Below are 26998 nucleotides of genomic sequence, written 5' to 3' on the forward strand. Positions count from 1 at the left end.
ATCAATTTCACCTTGCATTTGAGAGTAGGGATATCACAACCATGAAGACTCCCTTGGGGTTAATATGGATGTATACTCTCCCACAAGAAGGTGCAATGAACTCAGTAGGACACATGACAAATGCTATGAATAGGGTACTTAGATATTTTATACCACAATTGACAATGCCCTTCTTGGATAATGTTCCAATCAAAGGGTGTGTAGCGGATGAAAATAATGAACAAGTGCATGCTCATGGGTGCAGACAGTTTGTTGCAGACCATTTTGTTCATTGTGAAAGGATTTCGACGTGTTTAGAAGAGGTGCATTTAACTCTTTCTAGACAAAATTCAATATTTTAAATTAAAGAGATTTTGATTGTTGGGCATATGTGTGGGCCCTATGGGCGAAGACAATCACCAACAAAAATAAATGGGATTGATATAATGCAAGATGTATGTACAAATGTATCTGAGATGCGTAGATTATTGGGTACATGTGTGTTCTATTTGATATGGATCCCTCACTTTGCACATGTAGTTGATGCTCTATGTTAGCTCTTGAGGAAAGATCAGTGGGAAAGAAAGCATCAGAAAGCAATGAAGAAATTGAAGTAGCTCTTCAAATTTGCTCATACATTGAGAAAGGCTAATTATTCACATAAAAAGCCTATCATTATTACTATTGATACGAGCCCAATTGGGATTGGATGGGAAATTGGGCAAGATGATGAGGAAGGGAAAATTTATGCAATTTGATTTGGTGCTAAAGTATTGTGACTGAATGACAAAGAAGGTATTCACACGTAAAAAGAGAATGATGGAGAATTGTGACAGTCCTTAAATGTGATTAGGAGTATTTTATGGGTGCTCATGTAGTCATTGAGACTGATTGTTTGCCAGTATTGGGTTTGATTACTAGTTGTGCTACCTCAGACATTGCTATGCTCCAGTGGATTGCATACATCAAATCTTTAAACCCTAAATTTTAGCATACTACAGGAAGAGATAACCTAGTGGTAGACATGTTATCTCAAGCATGCTATGAGAATGAAGATGGGATGATGGATGAGGAGGAAGAAGATGACTTTCTTACAGCTAAGCTATTGTAAGGGTTCAAAGTTTGGATGCAATGATTCCCATATATATTTTTAAGCTTTAATTTTTCTATCATTTGGCAAAGATCTCACAACACTAACATTATTATATGAAATGATTGAAATGCATGTAATTACACTCTTGTGAATGTATTGTTGCATTATCAAAAAGAATTATGTACTACTATACCATTTGGGAATATTGCAATGATTGAAAAGCATACACCTACTTACATGGTAAATAGATGAATTCCGTCTACTATAGATGCATGTAAAGAATATTTCCAGTTGCCTGCAATGAAGCATGATATTGTCAAATTTGTGTCTAAATGCACTGTATGTCAACACATTAAACATCATCATGCAAAAACTTATGAATTACTTATGTATTTACAAATACATGATGGACCTGTTAGATATGGTCAATGCCCCACCCTCATAAGATACCACCAATGACCCATGATGCTCAAAGTTGTAAGGCCCCCATTATGAGGAGAAGCCAAATGTGAGCCCGAACATTGGTTGAGTCCTGACTTGTATATCAGATGAGGTCTATGTGACCGAATGGCAAAAAGGTGAACATTGTGGGTCAAATCTTTGGGTTCGACAAAGTAGTTAAGCTAGTAGCAACTCGAGGCACAATGCATCGAGTTGCGGGGTAAGGGAGTTAAAAGGGACCCCTATTTTGGGGGCCGAGGGCTGCAGAAGCGGCCCTTGGCTAGGGGGTCCCAACAAGGCCAGCAGCCCCCCTGGTGGGGGTCCGGGGGCAGTGCCATCGGCCCAACAGTTAAGGGAATATTCCTTGGAATATTCCTTGGTTGACTAGTGGAGGCTCTTATGGTAGGTCGGTCATGCCATCCTAATTGCCTTCATGGGCTATAAAAGCTAAACCCCTTCATAGCCATCGATTATCCATCTTTCAACAAATCAGAGTTGTTTGAGCTAGCCTTAAGCTCTTCACCTATCTTCTGTCTAGATCGCCATCTAAGCTTCACTGTGGAAGCGCATGGGTGGATAGAGCCATCTCTGTATTAGTTCTTTGGAGCTAAAGAAATGTTCTAATTCTCCTCTTATCTATTGTGTACTCTCTATCTCTATCTCTTTCTCAGATTCTATTCGTTGCACCGTGTAATTTTTATAAGACCATGTGAACCAGATTCTATGGATTTTATTATTGGTCTTTTCACAAAATTTGCAATGTGATCACAGCAACATATTGCATTTCTTTTTTTTTTATAATATTAATGAAAATACATTTAGAGTGATCATTTATGCTCATTGGCAGTTTCATAATTCTTTTCATATCAGCTTGTTGAAACCTTTTAAGAGAATATCTACAATTAATCCTATTGTAGATGACCCACCATTGTTAGAGAAAGATAAAAAAATTAAAGTTATAAAGTAATTATTGACCATGACATGATTAGAACTGGAACTAGAAAGAAATAACTTCAGTATATGTGTGGATACATATACACTATAGATCTAGGTGAGATTTGGAACTTTTGTACTATTGTTCTATAGATATTTTTCCAGCTAAAGTGTTGAGCTTAGAGTCTGCAAAGGACATTGTGTTGATTTGAGTGCTATCTCTTGCATATTGAGCACTATAAAGAGAGTTTGTGTGGATGCATTTGGAACTCTCTTTTCCTACTATTGTAGCAAAGAAGGTTGCTACAAATTCCACTATTTACTTCAAATCCTTTCTTATGTAGTGCCCAACAGTATACATTAGTTTTATGTTAGAAGTTTGTTTTGATTGTGGTTTTCAAGTGACTTGGGCTCGTGGCTTATCATAGTTTCATTTGTGATTCCATGGTGATATCTATAGTGATACATCATGCAATGCAGGGTAGATGTGCTAAAGTTCCATATGAAGCACTCCCTTGGAACAAATATTTCCATCACATGAAACAAATATGTATCACATGGTGATATCTGTAGTGATACATCATGTAATGCAGGGTAGATGTGCTAAAGTTTCAGAAGAAGCACTCCCTTGAAACAAATATTTCCATCACATGAAACAAATATGTATCACATTAGATTGGAATGTCTCGGTCATCATCAGGAAGATGAAAATGTTTATTTTTTCACAACATTAATTCCCACTAAAGTAGTGCCTAAAAACTAGTTGTTTTGTTGGTTTTCACAAGTGTACCTAACCCATGAACATTTCGCTTGTCCATTTAGGAAATGCCCCTTTTTAAAATACATTTGAACAATTTCTAAGTTTTACATCGAACTTAGCATTTTCTATTTGTAATTTTTATTACAATGGGTTCCACAACGAGAGATGCTTCTACTAATGAATAAGAAGTTAATGTGTGAATGTAAACTAATGAAGGTATTGCATGTTAACAACTTTTAGTTCTAGTACAAGACATTCTTTCCATGTAATTTGTCTCACATTTAAGATTGGCATTGATTAACCACTGTCTTAATATGCTTCAGGAATGACTAAGAAAGAAAACTCTTAATATTTGAGGAATGTGGATACCAAACTAAGAAGCTATCTAATTTGCACAAGCACATAGTTTTCTCATTCCACTAAAGGAGCAAGTTTCTTCTATGGTGTTTGAATGAGTGACTTTTTATTATTGATGCCTTGTCGAAATTGGCCTATGTGATGAATTGCAACAATGGAGTATAAAAATAGTGACATTAACACCACAATAGTCTTCAATAGATGACTTCTCACATATAGGTAATTTGGTCCAAGAGGTACCCAGTAGCTACAACCTTGAGAACCTAATAGGGTGACTTCTCACATATAAGTAATTTGATCAATGGAGTTCCAATAGTTACAACCTTAAGAGCCCAATAACGTCATTCACATCAAAAATTGGCTTGGAATGATAGGACATCTAATAAGGGAGCTCAATAGAAAAAAAGCATTTGCACCATGAAAACAATATGAAACCATAATCAAGATTTAACATGAAACTATCACAAAATCTAGCATCACTTATAATAGGGTGATGTAGCACACTTGATTACTGGGCTATTGGAGTGTCATAAAAGCTTCAAGAAAGTATTTAAGATCATGTTTAGATCAAGTTGCATACTAAATAGCAAGTTGAGTAGAAAGTGATGAGAAAACTTGTCTATTGCTTATCAATGGAAAATTGAGAGATGAGAAGACTTGATTATTGCTCATCCATGTGGGAAACTAGGAATAGAAGTTTCTTAGTACTTGGATGATTAGGGGAAAGTAGAGATTCTTTTGCTAGAACTCAACTCTATTATGTCAATGCATGGGTATGCCCCCTCGGGGCCCATCTAATTAACTATTGAGAACACAATCATTGAGATGAACTGGATGAGATTCTCATTATTTATTTTGTTTTAGTGTGAAAAGAAAATATCTACATTATCAAGAAAAGGATATTTGAGTGTTATTATTCATCTACATGTTAAATTATTCTCTTACATGTTGATGCTTTATCCGTTAGTCACATCTTGCAAACAACAAACCAAAAATTGGCTAGCACATGCGCTCCATCTAGCACATCTAAGATATTGATCACTCATGATCCTACATTCCATCAAGATCTTGACTCATTCTCCTCATGTAGAAAATATGCACGAGGTGTCGAAGCTCTGCTGGCTAGCTAGGTACTCTAGAGTCCACCTATATGAACAAAATCTTCTAGAACATGATTTCTCCACTATGATGGTGGCAGGCATTGGGACTCACGAGGGCCAATCAGCTCTCTTTTAGCAGACATTATATATGCAAGGAATCACTATACTTACTGAGGGCTTGCCCAAAAGTTTGGATGCGCAATGGAAATAAGGAAGCATGAAAGATGCAAACACTTCTCCTTGAAGGAGGCCATCACACAACATTTTTGGCAAAGTTGGAGTCGTGAGTGTTGGAATAAATGGTCAAGTGTGTACACGTGTCTAGTGTAAACTGCCCTACACTGAAAGGTTACATGTCTCCGCGCATGCATGCTACGCCCCCAATGTATACCTCTCTCTATCATCATAATCAATAATATTATTCTGAGCACTGTCTCTCTCTGAGCAATGTTTGTTTGAGAGCAATGTCTCTGTGTATTCTCTGCTACCAATGCAGTCCTTCCTCTTCTCCACATGGTATCAATGGGTCAGACGATCCCTCGTGGGTGCCCCCCTTTGCCCAGAAAGAACCCTCAATATCTTTGAGAGATTCTGCACAGGAAGACGCTCTATGACTGGTGACAAATCCGGCCCTAGCCAAGATGAAGGTGCATCATCCTCTAATCAAGATTGCAAATATCGTGCTGCAACGAATTTTGCCCTCGTGCAGCAAGGCCAAGGTGCGACATCAGTAGAGGCACCCTCTGAGCCCCCACCTTATGTTTGCAGCCAAGATATCCATGAGATGTCTTCTCAGCCAAGGAGTAAAAAACTCATTATATCCTGCGCTCCCACATCTGGAAATCCAACATCTGAAGACATCCCCCACAACAAAGAGCACCATGTAGTTCCTACAACCATCCAAATGGTTGTTGCATAAACTCTTCCTCAAATCACAACTGGTAAGAAATCCTTCACTCTGATTCTCTGTGCGCTCCTCCCTGGTCGTCCTGCTCGACTTCAGTGCAAGGTGTTTCTTAATGGATCAAAGGAGTGTGTTGGTATGAGTCTTTACAGGTTCATCAATGCCTTGCTCATCTCTAATGGATAGCGGTTCCCACTAACGAGAAAGATGACTCATTCTTTCTTATGGGTGCTGGCTTTAACAAAGGTTTTGATCCCGATGGCCATTTTTGGGTCCAATATTCCCGCCCTGTTTCACAAAATCATTCACAGAGAGGCTCTTATACCCTAATCAGTGCATATTCGGGCTCGACCCTCATGGTGATCATATTTTCCATGTGTCACAGGTGAAAAAAACTTTTCAGACATCTTCCATTATCATCCTTGTAAAAAATTCATAGCATATAGTTTTAGGAACCGAAGCACCATGATTCTATCACAAGGAAATGGGGTGCATCTTATTTATGAGATTCTTGTTCACACTTTTCCCATTAAGGGGGAGTGTTGGAATAACTGGTAGTGTGTACACGTGTCCAGTGTAAACTGTCCTACACTGAACGGCTGCATGTCTCTTCACATGCATGCTGCGCCTAATGTATACCTCTCTCTGTCATCATAATCAATAACATTATTTCGACCACCGTCTCTTTCTGAGCAATGTCTGTCAGAGAGCAATGTCTCTGTGTATTCTGTGCAGTCCTTCCTCTTCTCCACAGTGAGGACCGTAGGTGGCGGAGCTGGACTGGGCGACACTCCCTCCGTCAAAGCGGCCTCTCTTGGCTCGGCCTTGAGAGTGTAGCGACAGGGAGAGGTCTCTGTTTTAAGAATTGATGGTGCCAGGAAGAGGGGCGGGGATATTACAGATGGCGTGGTAAGCTACGGCTTAAGCAACGACATGGCATATGGGACGTGACTGTTTTTGCCGCTTAATGATGGTTTTGGCGTCACTAGGAGTAATGTTTATGCTACGGCGCACCATAGCGATGACAATAGGGATGATGTGTTTATCATGTAAGCGTTGAGAAATTGGCTAGAGGGGGGAGTTGCGATTGCCGAGGAGGACTGGTTCCACCAAAAATAAGCTTAACCCTTTAACAATCGGACAAGATCAATAAATAAACTCATCTTTACTAACTTAGCAATCTTATAATTCCCAAGACATTCAAAGTTGCAATGTTGCAAATATATGGTGTAACTACATCCATAACAACTTGGTTCATCTCAATGCCAATCACTTTCACATTTTCTTTGAAGAAAATGGCATGAATGATGGTCTTTTTCCATAGATGGAAAGTATAGAATCTTCAACCATAACATTTTTGCAAAGAATTTGTTCAAGATTTCTTTCAATTTTGTCCATTAAAGATTTTTGTATATGTTACTATACCAAAAACAAAAAAGTTGTTGAACCCTAGGCCTAAAGTAATTGTTTTAGTTACATTTTTTGACAAGTTTTTCCTTTTTTAAAGACATTGCTAAGCTACTTGAACGAGACTTAAATAATGGCCATCAATTCTTCGAGTTTTGAGTCTTAGTCTTGTGATCATACATGGCTTGAAAAGTTGTGGGTCTCGATGATGTGGGAGTGTTATGATTGCAAACAAGGGTTTAATACAATAAATAGTGGGTAATGTGATGGTTATGATACACATTATGTGGACATACAGGTTCAAAACTAGCATTGCTTCTCATTACCATATCATTTTCGAAGAGGTCATCGCATGCACTTGTTTAATGAGCTTTTTTGCAAGTCATAAACTATGATTCTTGTGGTGATGTTCACAATGCTCTTAGGAAGTCAAATTCATCATCAAAGAAAAGAGGAAGAGAAATGAAGTTGTAGCACCAAACCCTTAGTATACCTTTTCCCAAGTCAATGGTTGGGCTAACATGGCCTGCCATGTCTACATATCAAGGTAAGAGTGTTTATTAACCAAAGTCATATGATGTGAGCCCGGGGAGGTCATTCATAAATATATGTATGTATCATGTGGGTTCAACATAAAGGATTTTTACATATTTTTTAGATACAGAAGGGTCCCATATAAAGGGGTTACTTACAGATTAAATAGAAAAGGGCTATGCCTTATTAAGAAAAAATTCATAGATAAGGATATTTATAAATAGTCCTTGAACGCAAGTGATATAGAGGGTATACATATAGTGAACTACCTAGGGATGTGGGATTGCTAGTATCACTACTAGTTGCAGTTTGGTCTTTTGTGCAAGAACTCACGATCATTGCCATGTGTGAGCTGATGGAAGAGGATACTACTAGCCATATGTTGTTTTGGAAGTGGTTGAACTTTATGATGGAATTGATTGGACACTATCAACCACACACGAGATGATGGAAGAGAAAACTACCAGCTGCTAATATTTATAGGTTCATAGTTGATGATATAGCAATGAAAATATCCATCTGCTAACTTTTATAGGTTCATAGTTAATGATGTTCGGGAAGGCTAGGAAGCTAGTTAGTTGATGAGAACTCTCTTCAATGGGGACCCTAAAAATGTCATCGTGGGTAGCAAAAGATCTTGCATGTTTCTCTTCTGCACCATTTCAATTGTTGATATTTATCTTGATAAATATTTTTACACTGATAGATGTGATGGTATTTGCATTGGTATGGGTATTGGTATTTGTATCACTATATACTAACTTGTATACTAGTGGAAATGCTAACCTCATTTTAAAAATATCCAACATAGATTTCATTTTCTTTGCTCATTTCTATATCTTGTGGTATCTTGCTATACCCAAACACACAATACATTGAGGTACATGCTCTTCTTTCCTTAATTTTATGCATCTTTAGTTTATTTTCTTATTTTTCTCTTCCATACACATGCAAAAAGATAGAAAAAACATGTTTGCAATGTATTTATGTGATTTTGTTCTTCTTTTTGCTTTTGTGTGAATGAGGTTATGGTAAAGAGATAGAGAGTTAGATAAAGAGTTAAGGAAGAGAAAGCAAGAGAATAAGGTAATGTAGGTTACAAAGATTTCTTTTTCACTCTTTTGATTCCATGTGATCATGATAATGATATGAAAGAGAAGAAGAGAGGGAGGGAGGAAAGAGTAACGCAAAGAGAAGAGAATTGATTTACCCTTGTAGATTGTGTAATTTATTGTGTGTTCTTTTCTTCTGATCTTAAAGCCTTTGATTATACGAGAAAGAGGTACGAAAAAAGGAAGAGGGTGAAATTTAGCTGTCTTCGTTAAGTGAGTTGTTAAATTAGAGAACTCTTACATTTTTATGTTAAATCAAGAGAAATCAAGGGAGGAGAGAGAGAGAGAGAGAGAGAGAGAGAGAAAGAGAGAGAGAGAGAGAGAGAGAGAGAGGGAGAATAGATGGAAGGATGGAATATCCTCTTTAATTTGAAAAATGCTTAATGTATATTGACAATAGGATCAAGAGACTAGTGAAAATCTTGTCTATTTTTCTTATTTAAACCCTTATCAAATATAAACAATGAAATAAAATGGAGAAGGGGGTTGATATATTAAAAGAGGTGTACTGCTTGCTTGTGAATCAAAGTTTTCCATATTTAAGGAGGTTGCACACACATGCAAGATATCCAACTTTGAGCTCTTCTTTGAGCTTACATCAAGTATGTGGTATGTCTTTCACTATATATATTCTCCTTATTTAGATAAATAGAAGAAGATATTTCTTTAAGATTTGATTTAAAAAGTTATATTTTAGTATTTTATGCAAGTTTGTTAGATTAAAGTTAGAAATTAGATATTTGTTTATATGAAAATAATAATTGAGAAGTAAAAAATATATGAAGATTTGATGATTAAGATAGAACCATTAAACTATTTACATTAAAAAGGATGAATAATTAAAAGATAAAAGATAAAAGCAAAGTAGTAGGCAAGACTTAGTGGGTAGCCTTCTTAACAATGGACAAGCTTAGGTGTGCATAAGCTTCTCAATGGTAGGCAAGCTTAAGTAAACAAGAACTCTAACTAGTAGGAAAGCTTGACTAGGTTATGTTTGATTGTTTTCAAATCAAGATACCATCAAATTTGTATGGAATCAAGTGATGTATTTAGGATCACATTTAGGGCATAGTTTGATCACTATATGTTTACAGTTATGTGCTTTGGTCTAACTAAAGCACCATCTACATTTGCATAGATGATAAATCCATTTTTTAAACATTATTAAGGTTTTTTATTGTTTTTCTTTTATGATATACTTATTTTTAGTAAGTCAAAAGAGGAACATAAGAAACATCTTAGTATTGTGTTCAACTTATTGTATAAAGAACACTTATATGCTAATCTCTAAAAGAGTTCATTATTTCATGAACAAGTTAAATATTTAGGACACGGAGTCTCTATTGAAGGTATAGCCGGAGACCCTAAGAAAATTCAGACCATAAAAGATTAGCCTATGTAACGTATCCGCCTGTAATCTTCAAGACACGTCTTAGTAGTCCATCGAAAAGGATTTCTAGAAAGCTTCGCCCAGCACTCCCATGGAATGTCACGGGGTTTGCGATCTAGGACTTTTGGTGTCTGCCACGTAGCGGAAGTATTCTGGCCGTTTCCACTTAGGACCGACCTGAATGAGGGTTTTTCCCTAATGGTCATGTCCTAAACAGCAACTAGCGTCGAACCCCAAGCAAACTACTTTACGCAGAAACGCCAGGGTCGAAGCAGATCCACGCTGCACTTGGTTCAAGGAGAATGGGAAACAAGAGGGTCTCTGCCATAAGGCATAGTCCCATTCCATTCCCCTAAACATCGTAAATCGGGATTATTATAACTTAGACTCTAGGTCAACGCCCTTGCTATTCGTGTCCTTTGAAAACGATCTTCTTGCTGTCCATCGTGATTGAGAAAAGTTCCCGGCCAACCAGGAACACCCATCTGTAGGACTGGACCCATGGCCACATCCTCCGCACTTTCCTTAGGTTTTTTTAGTTATTTAATTACCTAACACGTTTAGTTGGGCATGTATCAATCAACTTCCTTAATTAGCCCGTTAGGAACTGGTTCCTTTACATAATCATAGCACTTGACATAGAAAAGCAATGTGAAACAAGTTCCTTTTCAACATGTTATCATATTTATCTTTGAAATACATAAAGTCCAGCTCGTAGGCTTGTCCATAATCTGCTCGTAGACTAGTATGCAGGCCTCGAGATCCAATCTCGAGTCACGTTGGCCTCTTGTGCAGGGCTCGGAAGGTGAGGGATTTACGGCCAGAGCCCCCTCTGGCACCCAAGTGTCCTTCTGCTCCAAGTAGCGCTCAACAGAGAGACCTCTCGCGGTGGTTTCGGTCCACCTACCTGGCGCGGTTAACAACCCCCTTGGTTAGGGTCAGGCAGGCAGTCGAGGATAACTAAATCTGCCTCTCCCTTCGGACCTTCAACCTGAAGCATTAGATATATTTTCATCCTTTAATTCCTTGAGCAAACAAAGCAAAACAGTGCTCTCTAAACTGCTATAAGCACAATCATTTCCAGTGGTCGTTATTTTTCCCAACTGCTAAGGAGTGAATGCTTCTTTCCGAATGCATCCAGCACTCGATCTGGGATCAATTTTGACTTGGCAAGATCCCCAAGGATTTATTTATTAACCCTATATCATTGGGTTAGGGCCGTACCCTATTAACCCGACTTAATCAATACCTTAAGTTCAAATAGCAGTACATATGTTATTCCAATTTACTGATTGGTCTTTTGCTTCCAAGCAAATATCTAATCCTCGTATCTTGGTCACTTTACCCAAGAAAGGTACTATATCAAGACGATTATTCATCCTCTTGCAAGATAAACTTGCGTAAGAATCATTTCCTTGTGATCAAATCACAAGATCATGCGATACTGCAACTTGTTGCACGAGTGTCGCATCTAATCCATGGGCTAATTTACCCATCAACGACATCTTCTAATCAAGGTATGATGATTAGATATAACAATCCGTTTGTGATTGTATTAGGCCGACATTGTCAGTCCTAGGGTTCCAAGTTCAAACCGAGTTTCATATTTTTAGCGAGAGGTCCTTAGGGTAAAAACCCTAGATCATTTCTCGCAAGTATGTCCTATTGTCCCTACATTCCGTGAATGTGGGAAAGCCTTTTTAAGGTATAAGAGTTTTAGTTTTGGTAATAAGAGCAATTAGGTCCTATCCTCAACGTGTTAAATCCTAGTTAGCTCTTTGGGATATGTTGCATTGAATCAACCCTTCCTAGTTTTTGGTGTTTAGGTTTAAACCAATTTACTTGTCTATTCTTGAAGATATTTACGATACCATTTTCGTAACCACATGATGTATTGCCTATGTATGAGTAGTTTCTACAATCCCTAACTTTTCCGACTAAGATCAAAGCGTAAGTTAAGTTATGGCATCATTCCAATTGATCATCCTATAACATGCAAACAAGATTCATGCTACTAAGATTTAGGATTTTATGTTTAAACATGCAGCCTTTTTCTACTTTCATTTCCAAATGAATTAGTCGTATGCTGAATTTACACAACCTTTCATTGATTTGAGTTTTTAGGTCAATTGCCTAGAGTTAAATCCTCTTCATGCAGCCCTAGCAATTTCCTACGGTTGCTAGCAACTTTCTTTAAGAAACATTTCGAAAAAGAAGTTCAATAATGCGATATGCGGTTTATTCCTTCCATGCTTAATCGAAGTGTACTATCATAATTCCGTTTTGTAAAAATGGGCATTAATTAATCTAATTTCATTACTTTGCAATGCATAAAAACCACTTGCTAGAAATGCATAGAAATCTTATGCTCACTTTATTTAGTTCGTTTTATTGAAAAATACTAATGACCGAATCCCTCAATTATGATCTATTAGCCAAAGTATTTTCAATCGAAAAAACATGCATCCTTATTCCTCAAATGATCCATGCATAATTGAAATATTACGATGTTAATCAAATTTAGGAAGAAGAACCTGGACTTGTGGTGAAATGTCCACATGGATGTTAGGAGATAATCTTCCTGCGGTTGCGCCTTGTGCTTTCTTAGGAGCCATCACGAATTCAGCCTTTCCGCCTTGGACGCAGATTTATGATGTTGGCCATCTCCTCTGCATGTGAAACTTCCTTTGTGATTCGGCCTCCTTGATTAATTTCTCCATCTTTTGGAATCGGCTTTAGAAGGTTTTATAGGTTTCCTCCTTAAACTCTGACTAGTGGAACCTTGTGGGGAACCCAAAGGGGGGAAGAAGGCCTTAACTCTCGGGTTAAATGAGCTTTTAAAGGGCCTTGGGTGAAATGAAAAGGGGGGAAAGAGAGTGTTTTGCGAAGGCCAATAGAAAGGGGATTCTAAGGTACCCCGAGGTTAAAAGGAAACTTTGTGTAAGAACGCAGGGGGGGAAAGGGCTTAATGGCCCTTTACAAGCTTGGATGGGACCCCACGGGAAGGGGACTTTGGATCCTAGGGGGGAGGGGTTATAAAAAATGGGCTTGGTAGAAACAAGGGGGAAAAAGTGGCTTATGACAGCTTCTAAGGAGCTTCAACACGTGGCAAAGGGATTTGAGATGGCGGCCAGACAATCACGCGGCGGTGTTCTGGTGACAGCTCTGCGAGCTCCTCCTTCGTCTACGGTAGCGATTCGTTCCCTCTTCCAGCTCATGGCAGCATCTCGATGCCTGCTACTCTCTTAACAGCAGCGTCAGCAGTGTGTCGGCTCCTCCCTCCACTCTCGACGACAGCATTACGACTTCCCTCCTCCAGCTCTATGGCAGCGACACGATGTTTACCGCCTCCTCCTCTTTGTTCAAAATCGTACTCTCCTTCATTATCCTTTTGGCCTCCTAAGAGGTGGTTCGTATGAAGAGTACGGGTTTCAATCATCCTTAGTTCTAAGTCTCAATTTGGCCCGTGGAGACCATGTGAGTATCATGGGATTTAGAAATATTATCGCGGAAATATTATATTCTCTCCCCCTTGGAGGAATCGAGATGTCCTCATCTTGAGATAAACTGGGTATATTGATGGTTGAGAGTGCTTTCATCTATCCACGTGGCATCCCCCTCGGGATAATCTTTGCACTAGATGAGGCATTCTCTCAAGGTTCTGGATCTCAGTTCTCTCCCTAACATCTAAATTCTTTCAGGCCTTAGTTCAAGGACTCCTTGACTAGGCATTACAACTTGTTAGTCATCAAGTACATGGTTAGGATTAGGTACATACTTCTTCAATAGGTTGATATGGAATACATTATAACCTTTAGGTTCTCAGGAAGTTGCAGTCTATAAGCATTAGGTCCTAGGCACTTGAGGATCTTGTACGGTCCATAATACCTTGGACTTAGCTTCTTGCAATCTCCTAAGGATAGGGAACTCTTCTTTGGATGTACGCGAATGAAGACCATGTCTCTTTCCTCGAAGATTCTATCTTGATGCTTCAAATCCGCATATGCCTTCTGTCTATCCTTGGTAGCTTGGATGTCCTGTCTTATTGACTTTATTTGGTCATCCATCTCTTCCAACATCTACCTTGAAGCTTCAACCCTCAAGGTTGGATATGAGAAGTTTAGGGGACTTTGATAGTCATGACAATACAATGCTTGAAAAGGGGTCATCTGAATGCTTTGTTGGTAAGAAGCATTGTAAGCAAATTAAACCAAAGGCAAGTATTGAATCCACCTTTTTTGTTCACGACAACAGTATGTCCTAAGCATATCCTCGATGACTTGATTGACTCGCTCCGTTTGACCATCAGTTTGGGGATGGTAAGCTGTGCTAAAACAAAGTTGAGTCCCAATGGCTTCAAAGATAGCTCTCCAGAAATGTGATGTGAAGAGAGAATCACGATCACTAATGATTCTTCTGGGTAACCCATGTAGCTTGAATATCTCCTTGACAAACAACCTTGCAATGTCTGAGGCTTTATAGTTTGTCTTTACTGGAATAAGATGTGCAACCTTAGTTAGCATGTCAACCACAACCATAATGGAGTTGTATCCTCCCTGAACTTGGGGTAGGCCAATAACAAAGTCCATACTGATGAATTCCCATTTCATTTGGGGAATGTTGAGTGGTTGTAACTTCCCTAGCATTTTGACATGTTCGGCTTTGATATGTTGACAAGACAAACACTCAGTGACATATTTGAGAACGTCACCTTTAAGCCTCTCCCAATAGTAGCTCTTCCTAACTACATTGAGAGTCTTGGCATAGCCAGGGTGTCCTGAGAAAGGGGAATCATGAGCTTCCCACAATATCTTCTGCTTAAGTGAGTGGCTTGCCGGTATACATACTCTTGTCTTATAGTAGACAAGTCCACTATTGATAGAGAATTCATGATACTTAGCCTGTAGCTTTTGGTCCTGATCCTTGATAGAGATCTCCCTTAGCATCTTTTGATAGGCTGGGTCATGGCATGCTTCCTCTTTAGCTAGCTCAAGTATTGGGTTATTTGGCATGAACACCTTTGTGGCTAGAGATCTAGCTATTGATGGATTTTGTAAGATTAGAGAATTAAGGAATGCCTTGCGACTGAGCGCATCAGCAACTACATTCTCCTTTCTAGGTCGGTACTTGATTTCAAAGTCATACTCCTCCAGCACTTCAATCCACCGACGTTGCCTCATGTTGAGTTCGTTCTGGGTAAAGATCCACTTGAGACTCTTATGGTCAGTCCTAGAGTAAACTTGTTACCCAATAGATAGTGTCTCCAAAGCTTTAGAGCATGGATGATAGCTAACAATTCTAGATCATGGGTAGCATAATTCCTCTCATGGCTCTTCAGTTTATGCTACAGGATGACCTTCCTGCATGAGCACACAACCTAAGGCAAGCGTGCTAGCATCAGTTACTACCTCGAACTCCTTACTGAGGTCTCGAAGTTTTAGGATAGGTGTTGATACCAAACTTTGCTTCAATCTATCAAAGCTGGTTTGTTCGGAAGTTGACCATGAAATGGATATTTGCTTGTTCAGTAAGTCCATCCAAGGTGCTGCAATCAAAGCATAGTTTTTTATGAAGACCCTATACCATCCTGTCAATCCAAGAAAACTCTGTATTTCTTTGACAGTTGTTGGTATTGGCCATTCTAGCACATCTCTGACTTTGGCTCGGTCCATTAGGATTTCTTCCGCTCATACGATGAATCCCAGATATTCAATCTACCGTTTGAAGAATGCACACTTCTTCATCTTAGCATGCAGCTTATGTGCCCTCATTGTCTCAAGGACAATCCGAAGTTGGGTTTCATGATCTTCCTCCTGTTTGGAATAGACTAAAGTATCGTCGAAGAAGACGAGCACGAAGTCATCAAGATATGGCCTAAAGATATCCTGCATTAACCTATTGAAGGTGGCAGGTGCATTCGTAAGTGCGAATGACATAACTAGGAACTCAAAGTGTCCATATCTTGTGTTGAAGGCCGTCTTTGGGATATCTTCTTCCTTGATTTTTATCTGATAATAACCAGACCTGCGATCAATCTTGGAGAAGATCTTCACACCTTGAAGACGATCAAGAAGCTCATCTACTCTAGGAATAGGGTACTTGTTCTTAACATTTGATTGATTCAACCCTCTGTAATCAATACACAGTCGAAGCGTTCCATTTTTCTTTTTCTGGAACAGTACTGGAGCTCCCCATGGTGAACTTCTAGGATGGATATAGCCCTGATCTAGCAGTTTCTTGAGTTGTTCCTTCAGTTCAATTGCTTCTGGGATGGACATTCTATAAGGTCTCTTTGCAATTGGCGCAGCTCCTGGTATTAGCTTGATCTCATGATCCACTTCTCTTTGAGACAGGAGTTTTGTTAACTCTTCAGGAAATACATCTATGTATTCCTTTAGCCATGAAGGTCCTTCACTAGACTCCTGCTTTTGATCTAACTTGTTGAGCTTAATCAAGTAGACAGGTAGTCCCTTTCTGACTCCTTTTATAATCCGAGATGCTTTGGCCAACTGAACTTTTGGCTTTCATGCCTCACCTTGAGTTGTGACTGAATCCCCTTCAGAGTTCCAAAAGGAAATTTTTCCCTGTCCACAATGAATGTGGGCATCATTAGGTTTAAGCCAATCCATTTCAAGTAGACACTCATGGATACCTAGGCTCATGACTCTTAATTTGACCAAAGTCGTCTTTCCTCCCAGAAAGAATTCCACCTTAGCACTTTGCCTGGTACAAGTAACCTCACGACCATTTGCCTGGTACAAGTAACCTCACGACCTTAGCAAGATAGGTGCTTCTACTGTGGCTATTCCTAATCTTTTTGCACAAACTAGTGAGATAAAGGAATATGTAGTGCCACAATCAATCAAGGTCTGTAAACCTTTACCTTGATAATCCGACAGTTTCTGGATCACTGAGAACTAGCGATTTGGCCCTTTCTTGTGAAGAGCGGCATGGACTATCGCCCTTTCAAACTCTGCTTCCATGGTCGGATCTTCTTCTTCTTCGCACATTTCCCAGTTGGCAACACAGGTGGTTCTTCCTCTACCTCGGATAGCGGCTCCCTGTCCACGGCCAATTCCTTGGAAAGATTCTTGGCGATGTCCTCCTCCAAGCTTGGGACATTGCCTCTTGAAATGTCTTGGCTTGTTGCAGTGGAGACAGCGGAAGTTCCGGCCATTACTTTGGGTAGGGACAAAGTTATTGACATTATTAGTCCTTGCTTTCTTTCTTTGTCCCTAATTCTAACCTTGAACTCTCTTCATTTGAGGCCTAAATGCTCCTTTGTTCGGGTCATTATAAGACCAAGTTTTATTACTTCTTGGCCTAGCCTGCACCTCCTGAATTATAGGCGCAGCTTGAATGAGAGTGTCCCGAAGATTTGATGGATGCATAGATTCGAGATGGGTATTCATTGGCGGATTTAAACCAACGCAAAATTTTGATACTTGCTGTGTCATGTCCATCTGTGGCGCATACTTAAGAAGTGAGACGAATTTATAGTAGTATGCGTCAAGTGTGAGTCCCAATTGTTTTAGCTCGTAGAACTCATTCATTTTTTGTGTGCGATATGCAGGTGGTAAGTATCTTCCCTGCATGGCTTCCTTTAGCTTCTCCCAAGTAACGGATCCTTCCGCGATCCCTTGATCTCTGCACCATTGCTTCCACCAAAGCCTAGCTTTGCCGGTGAGCTTCAGCTTAGCAAGCATATCCTGGTTGGCGGGTGCAGTACCGGTTGCTTCAAAGTAATCCTCCATGGATTCAATCCAAATTTTAGCATCTGCTTGGATGGACCTGCCTCTCCCATAAAATTCGAGCGGCTTAATCTACTTGAGAAGAAACTTCTTCTCCTGGATTACAACAGTACTTGATGTAGGAGGCGAACTGGGAATCTGTACCTGGGGTTGTGCCTAGATAAAGGTTTATTAACGTTATTACTCATTAATCGTTATGATTTATATTTCATCTCCCTTTCAGCCATCAACCAAGCAATCTAACCACCTAAATTCTTATCAATTCTCATGAACAAAACAGACATTGATAAAAAGAAGTCTTATTGTGTTTATATGGGCATAGCCCTTTCAGAATACAACATTTCCAGAGATGATAGATCAATTGTTTACATTTAGTTTGGGGGGAATAATGTGGAAGATCAGGGTATCCTTTCCTTTGGAACCCATTCTTCTCATAGCGCCCCAACACTTTAATCCTGTCGGCAGGGATTATACGGGTCACTTCATCATATACATATGAGTTCAGCTCAACCCTCCGACCTCGAATATGTAAAGTTTAGTTTATGTGAGCCTCTACAAAAATGAACAGCTTCACGACTTTCAGGTCCTCCAACCACTTGATCCTCTTTAGGTTGGTCTGAAGGTATGCAAACCGGTGGGTAGCTATATAGTAGATTCTTGAAGCACCCGTCCATCTTCGTTCCATGTACAAATGCAATGGATTATAAATACGCTCTATGATGTTCATCATCCCAACCCTTTGCTGATAATACGGGGAACGCATTGCAGTCATAAACATGACTTGAAACACTAAGAACCTGTTCCATGCTTCATAATTCTGCAAGACAGTATTGAAAGTAAGGAAATGTTCGAAACAACAACATTTGCTTTACTTCATCTTATTAAGATTTCATAAAAACAAATCCTTCGTTGGTTCACTTTGATACCAACTTTAACATGTCCGCCTGTAATCTTCAGGACACGTCTTAAGAGTCCATTGGAAAGGATTTTTAGAAAGCTTCGCCAGGAACTCCCATGGAATGTCATGGGGTTTGTGATCTAGGACTTTTCACATCTACCACGTAGCGGAAGTATTCTGGCCATTCCCACTTAGGAGCGACCTGAATTAGGGTTTTTCCCTAATGGTCATTTCCTAAACGGCAACTAGCGTCGAACCAGCGAACTACTTTACATAGAAACGCCAGAGTCGAAGCGGATTCACGCTGCACTTGGTTTAGGGAGAATGGAAAACGAGAGGGATGCAAGGCTCAACCTCTTTGCCATAAGGCATAGTCCCATTCCGTTCCCCTAAAACAACCTAAATCGAGATTATTATAATTTCGACTCTAGGTCAGTGCCCTTGTTGTTCGTGTCCTTTGAAAACGATCTTCTTGCTGTCCATCGTGATTGAGAAAAGTTTCTGGCCAACCAGGACCACCCATCCGTAGGACGGACCCATGGCCATATCCTCCGCACTTTCCTCAGGTTGTTTTAGTTATTTAATTACCTAACATGTTTAGTTGGACATGTATCAATCAGCTTTCTTAATTAGCGCGTTAGGCACTGGTTCCTTCACGTAATCATAGCACTTGACATAGAAAACCAATGTCAAACAAGTTCCTTTTCAATATGTTATCATGTTTATCTTTGAAATACACAAAGTCCAGCCCATAGGCTTGTCCATAATCCGCCTAAAGGCTATCCTACAATCCACAGGGATTACTAATCCAAGATTCTGCTCGTAGACTAGTATGCGGGCCTGGAGATCTAATCAAAAGTCACGTTGGCCTCTTGTGCAGGGCTCGAAAGGCAAGGGATTTACGGCCAGAGCCCCCTCTGGCACCCAAGCGTCCTCCTGCTCCAAGTAGTGCTCAACGAAGAGACCTCTCACAGCGGGTTAAGTCCACCTTTTCGGCGCGGTTAACAACCCCCTTGGTTAGGGTCAGGTAGGCAGTCGGTGGTAACTGAAGCTACCTCTCCCTTCAGGCCTTCAACCTGAAGCATTAACTATCTTTTCATCCTTTAATTCCTTGAGCAAACAAAGCAAAACCGTGCTCTCTAAACTATTAGAAGCACAATCATTTCCAGTGGTCGTTATTTTGGCCAACTGCTAAGGAGTGAATCCTTCTTTCCGAATGCATCCAACACTCGATCTGGGATCAATTTTGACTTGGCAAGATCCCCAAGGGTTTATTTGTTAACCCTATATCCTTGGGTTAGGGCCGTACCCTATTAACCCGACTTAATCAATACCTTAAGTTCAAATAGCACTACATATGTTATTCCAATTTACTGATTAGTCTTTTGCTTCCAAGCAAATATGTAATCCTTGTATCTTGGTCACTTTACCCAAGAAAGGTACTATATTAGGACGATTATTCATCCTCTTGCAAGATAAACTTGCGTAAGAATATGCAATCTCATATCGAGAAATTGGCTATTTCCTTGTGATCAAATCACAAGATCATGCGATACTGCAACTTGTTGCACGAGTGTTGCATCTAATCCATGGGCTAATTTACCCATCAACGGCGTCTTCTAATCACGGTATCATGATTAGATATAACAATCTCTTCGTGATTGTATTAGGCCCACATTGTCGGTCCTAGGGTTCCAAGTTCAAACTGAGTTTCATCTTTTTAGCGAGAGGTCCTTAGGGTAAAAACCCTAGATCATTTCTCGCAAGTATGTCCTATTGTCCCTACATTCCGTGAGTGTGGGAAAGTCTTTTTAAGGTATAAGAGTTTCAGTTTTGGTAATAAGAGCAATTAGGTCCTATCCTCAACGTGTTAAATCCTAGTTAGCTCTTTGGGATATGTTGCATTGAATCAACCCTTCCTAGTTTTTGGTGTTTAGGTTTAAACCAATTTACTTGTCTATTCTTGAAGATATTTACGATACCATTTTCGTAAGCACATGATGTATTGCCTATGTATGAGTAGTTTCTACAATCCCTAACTTTTTCGACTAAGATCAAAGCGTAAGTTAAGTTATGGCATCATTCCAATTGATCATCCTATAACATGCAAACAAGATTCATGCTACTAAGCTTTAGGATTTTATGTTTAAACATGCAGCCTTTTTCTACTTTCATTTCCAAATGAATTAGTCATATGTTGAATTTACACAACCTTTCATTGATTTGAGTTTTTAGGTCACTTGCCTGGAGTTGAATCCTCTTCATGGAGCCCTAGCAATTTCCTACGGTTGCTAGCAACTTTCTTTAAGAAACATTTCGAAAAAGATGTTCAATAATGCGATATGCAGTTTATTCCTTCCATGCTTAATCGAAGTGTACTATCATAATTCCATTTTGTAAAAATGGACATTAATTAATCTAATTTCATTACTTTGCAATGCATAAAAAACACTTGCTAGAAATGCATAGAAATATTACGCTCACTTTATTTTGTTCGTTTTATTGAAAAATACTAATGACCGAATCCCTCAATTGTGATCTATTAGCCAAAGTATTTTCAATCGAAAAAACATGCATCCTTATTCCTCAAATGATCCATGCATAATTGAAATATTACGACGTTAATCAGCTTTAGGAACAAGAACCTGGACTTGTGGTGAAATGTCCACATGGATGTTAGGAGACGATCTTCCTGCGGTTGCGCCTTGTGCTTTCTTAGGAGCCATCGCAAATTCGTCATTTCCGCCTTGGACGAAGATTTATGATGTTGGCCGTCTCCTTTGCACGCGAAACTTCCTTTGTGATTCCGCCTCCTTGATTAATATCTCCGTCTTTTGGAACCGGCTTTAGAAGGCTTTATAGGTTTCCTCCTTAAACTAGGACTAGTGGAACCTTGTGGGGAACCCAAAGGGGGGGAGAAGGCCTTAACTCCTGGGTTAAATGAGCTTTTAAAGGGCCTTGGGTGAAATGAATAAGGGGGAAAAGAGGGTGTTTTGCAAAGGCCAATAGAAAGGGGATTCTAAGGTACCCCGAGGTTAAAAGGAACCTTTGTGTAAGAACGTGGGGGGGGGGGGGGGGGGGGAAGGGCTTAATGGCCTTTTACAAGCTTGGATGGGACCCCACGAGAAGGGGGCTTTGGATCCCGGGGGGGAGGGGTTATAAAAAATGGGCTTGGTAGAAACAAGGGGGAAAAAGGGGCTTATGACAGCCCCCTTAGAAGCTTCTTAGAGAATCTTCTAAGGAGCTTCAACACGTGGCAAAGGGATTTGAGATGGCAGCCAGACGATCACGCGGCGGCATTCTGGTGATAGCTCCGCGAGCTCCTCCTTCGTCTACGGCAGCGATTCGTTCCCTCTTCCAGCTCACGGTAACGTCTCGATGCCTCCTCCTCTCTCAATGGCAGCGTCAGCAATGCGTTGGCTCCTCCCTCCACTCTTGATGGCAGCGTGACGGCTTCCCTCCTCCAGCTCTACGGCAGCGACACGATGTTTACCGCCTCCTCCTCTGTGTTTAAAATCATACTCTCCTTCACAGCTGAGAGGGATAATTAAAAAAGAATTGTCTTATTTCTAAAAAAATTATCATTTTGGCCTCCTAAGAGGTGGTTCGTATGAAGAGTGCGGGTTTTCAATAATCCATAGTTCTAAGTCTCAATTTGGCCCATGGAGACCATGTGAGTATCATGGGATCTAGAAATATTATTGCGGAAATATTACAACCTAATCCTAAGAGTGTGCATGAAGTCAAATCTTTTCTTAGATCAATAAGTTTCTGTTGAAAGTTTGTTAAACTTTTTGTTTATTTATTTACCTTTCATTATGTCATTACATAAAGACAATTCTTTTTGTTGGGACCGTAGTCAAAATAAATCCTTTAACACTCACATTTATCCTTCAATCACCTAATTTTTTCCAACCTTCATTTCTTATTATTTTACACATGGTAATGGTTCAAGCATAGGCAAAAGTTTAATGCAAAATGATCACTCTATAGCTTGTAAAATTCAACAATTCAAACCGTTTGAACTAAATTTCAATGTATACAATGAGTACTTACTAGGTATAGTATAATCTCCTTAAATTTCAACATGGCATTAAATATCCTACTGAATCAACCTCTTATTTTTTTACTGTAATATAAAATGGGATTTTTTAAATCCAAACCTTTCACCTCATGATTAAATGCCAACTAGGTAATATCAATGTGCTTACCAATGCACTAATTTCTAGGCTTACAGAAAATATTGCATCTCATCATTTGCTTACTTTTGATAACATTTAGACTATGTATTGGAATTGAGTTTCTACTATTGAAGTTCAAAATTTTGATACAATGATTCCCACATATATTTTAGACTCTAATTTTTCTATCATTTGGCAAAGATTAAAAAACTACCTATCCCCTCATGACCACAACTGCTACAGATGTTTCAACTCTGATGATACTTTAAGTAGCAACCATAGAATAATTTTAGAAAGAAGTGATTGAAAAAAATTAAGCAATCACAATCGACATATGAAGCCCGAGAAAACAAGAAATGCAAGGCTATTACATTAAGAACAATGATTTAGTGTGGTTGTGAATTGAGAAGAGGAGGTTAAAATCCATTTTTTGAGAGACAATAAAAAATTAAATTAGCCCCAACACATGATGTTCCTTTTATTATTTTTCCTAAGATTAATGAAAATGCATTTAGAATGAGCATTCTTACTCATTAGCAAATTCATAATTCTTCTCATATCAACTTATTGAAACCTTTTAAGAGAATACCTAAAATTAATCACGTTGTGGATGGTCCTCCATTGTTAGAGAAAGATTTAAAAATGTTTAATTTCTAAAGTAATTCTTGACCATGACATGATTAGAACTAGAACTAGAAATTAGTATCATATGTATGGAGTAAAAGACAAAACTCATTTTATCATAGAATCTCAATGGATTCAAAAAGTCAACACTACTCTAACTTATAACCATCTAATAAATATTTACTACTACTTGTCACATTAAGTATGCCATGGGTATAGATTTTTTGCATGAGGTGATATTTTGTGTAAAATCTATGGAACCTTATTTTTATAGGAAGATGACGATTCACCACATGAGGTAGCACTAAAACATGGATGATCACCCATGTGGTTTTTTTTGTTTTAGTTTTAATAATTATAATACTAGTCCAAATTCATTATAAAAATAATATAATTTTTAATTTGTTATGGATTTTTTAAATTTGTCACATGATTTTTAATTTGTTGCATGAGAGACGTTGTCGTGATACTCCCAATCCATGGATTGGAATCCTACAGGATCTCTATTCCTATTGAGATTTCATGTGTCTACTTATGGGATGTGTATGTCAGTGTTCAAGAGACTTATACTTCATTATGAGAGTATGTCAAGAGTTTTTTAAGTCATGGCACATGTTAGTTAAAAGAAATTATATCATATCCCTTGTTGAGGACATTTGAATGGCCAATTTTAGTGTGGAGGACCAATTTTTTTAGTGAGTGATGTGTCCATTGGTCCTAGGACTACCCCCACTTTTTTCACTATAAATTCTGGGCCTATTCAAGTGCCAACAAATAGGGAAAGAAGAGGCAACATATCTCCAACTTGATACATGATTTTTATGAGAACTTAAACTTAAGAAATGTAAGGAAATGTAGGCCCAAACATAAGAAATAACTTCTGTATGTATGTAGGGATTTTGAGTTTTTTGGCTCAAGAATATACTATTATTTGGGCTATCTTGATTCAAGTGTGTTGTTATAGCACTATATTGGGTTTGTTTTAAGGTCCTACTTGCATTGCTTATGTGAAGATTGATATATTGAACTCAGTAAAGCTTTGGATTGAAGTGTTTCGATCTAAGCTACCATCTTAGAAGTGTTATATGGTTGAGCTATTATCTTGATCACATGGTTTTATTTCTGAAAGTGAAAGTGAATTCGTACAAAAGATTGAAGCAAAGGTTCTTTGCAAGTAATATTCGATATAATGTGATTTCTCTCTTGTATACTTCTTGTGTCCATAGATTCTTTTGTATATTATTTATAAAATCATATTCTTGAATCCTAGTTGTTTAAGCTTGACAATTTAACACCCCCCCCCCCCCCCCCCCCGCGCCCCCCCAAACACACTTTAACATCAACATCAAAGGCCAACTCTAGAGTTGAAAGATGGGAGATCAAATTGAAGAGGTTGCCAACGCAAGAGATATCAAGAAGCTTATGTGAAGCTATGAGATGATCAAACATGAAGATGTAGTAACCAAATTAGCTTTGTAGCAAGTAATTGCAAAGTTGAAGAAATTCAATAGAAGGAATCTATCCAAATTTCTATGTATCTATCCAAAGAAACTAGAGATGGATACTATTCCAATTGATGAGATACCATAAGTTTTTAATAGGGTTGTGGCTCATCTATTACAAACCCACAAGTTGGGCTAATTTCAAGAAAGGCCTAGAAGATGAGTATTATATTGAGGATGTTGATAGGGTTATGAAAATATCTTTTATTGACTGGGTTGAAAAACCTGCTAAAGGGCTTTTTGCTCTAGAATAGAGGGAATTTGAGCAACATTATGGCTAATTTAGTACTATAGAACAACTTACTTTGGAGATAGAGAATATTATCATATTCTTATAAGGTAAAGATCCACTATTACATATTTGATTGGAGAAACTCTTTGAAGATAATACAATAGAGCAAGGTCTTAATAAAAAGTGGAATGATGTCCAAAAAACTATTTCTAAATTAGTGAAGAGAGAGTGGAAAAGGGAGCAGTTGACTATACATAAGGCTGTTGCTAATCCATCGATCACAGGCAACACAAGTGCTAAGGCAATTGCAAAAACTACCTTTTGTTGTTCCTTTGAAGGACGATGTAATCAATGATCTTGTTAATAATATGCAAGATTTACACATTAAGCTTGCAAATCTTGAAGATCCACAAAGATTAGTAGCTCCAAAGACTCCTAGGGAGTCCACATTGTAGAATATGTAAGATATCATGTGAGTTCAAAAGAAAGGGTATTATATTTAGTAAACTTTACAGGATTATATTTACAAAAGGGGTTTTTTAATTACAATTTGGAAAAAATATCTATGTTTAGTAAAGTAAAAGGGGTCATTTCTGGGCCTATAACATATAAAGAAAGGGTATTTGTTAATGTCCTTTGAATGCATGTTATACATATGGTTTTTTATAAGTGAAATCCCCAAGCAAAGACTCCACCCAAGGAAGGATCTATTTGTAGATGTATCTAGTATGATACTCCTGATCATGGTTGTAGAATCTGATTTGTATAGAGAGGCTCTTCGTAAGAATCCAATTTTTTGGAAGGAAGGCAAGATACATGCTAGGCGAGACAAGATTTCCCTTTGCTTTGAATTTTACGAAGGAAGATATACATAAACTTCTTGATGATCTAGTTATGTGGAATACCTATGCAGTAGCAGATATTGTAGCCTATGGACTCTTGATGGAAGAAGCTCCAGATAGTATTGCTAAAGTTGGAAAGAAATCTTAAAATTGTTCTTATGCTACACTGATTGTGGGTAATGGAAAGATCCCCAAAATAGAGTTGAATAATACAAGGAAGAATATCGAGGAAAGTAGTCTATTTCCAATGTTTAGTATTATTTTGTTAGCAAATAATGATGAGGCTCAAATTTTAGCCACTTCAATTTATCATGATGTCATATATCTTTAATGAAGACCTTTGCCAAAGAATTATATGAGAGAGAATGGCTAGAAGTTGTTATTATTTGAAATATTTGGCTAAAAGAGTTGGTTGGATGGATGCTAAATTTGTGAGGAATATATGGTTACTTCTTGAAGAATTGTTTTTTATGGAATCATCCAAAGAATAAGAGAGGTTCCCCACTATGTATAGTTTGCGATAGGGCTATGCAATTGCAAGTTATGGGGAGGAATTTAATGAAAGCCTATGGATGGGTTACGGGGGTGTAAGGGCAACTTTTGAGAAGATCAAGGAACCTTATTGGTGGAAGGCTATGTACATGATGTATCTTGATTTGTGTAGCCTTGCAGGACATGCAACATGTACTGTTCACTCGGGCATGTATATGGTTTACATTGGACATATCCTTTGTCTATGCATTATAAGTGGGTTGTTGATCTTGTGATGATTGCGCGTATACATTAATGGCATGTGATGTAGAGTGTGAGGTAGAGAGTGCTTGCACAAAAGGACCTAAATAACCAAGTTAAAGGCCAATATTTGAGAATTAAAACCACTAGTGCAATTTTTAGGTTTCTTCTAGAGGATGTATTTTGTAGGTATGGATGTGTTGGAAAATTCATTGCATGTAAGAGA

This window comes from Lygodium microphyllum, chromosome 1 (genome assembly GCF_053477565.2).
Source record: "Lygodium microphyllum isolate KBCC chromosome 1, Lygodium_microphyllum_v1.1.10, whole genome shotgun sequence".
NCBI lineage: Eukaryota > Viridiplantae > Streptophyta > Polypodiopsida > Schizaeales > Lygodiaceae > Lygodium > Lygodium microphyllum.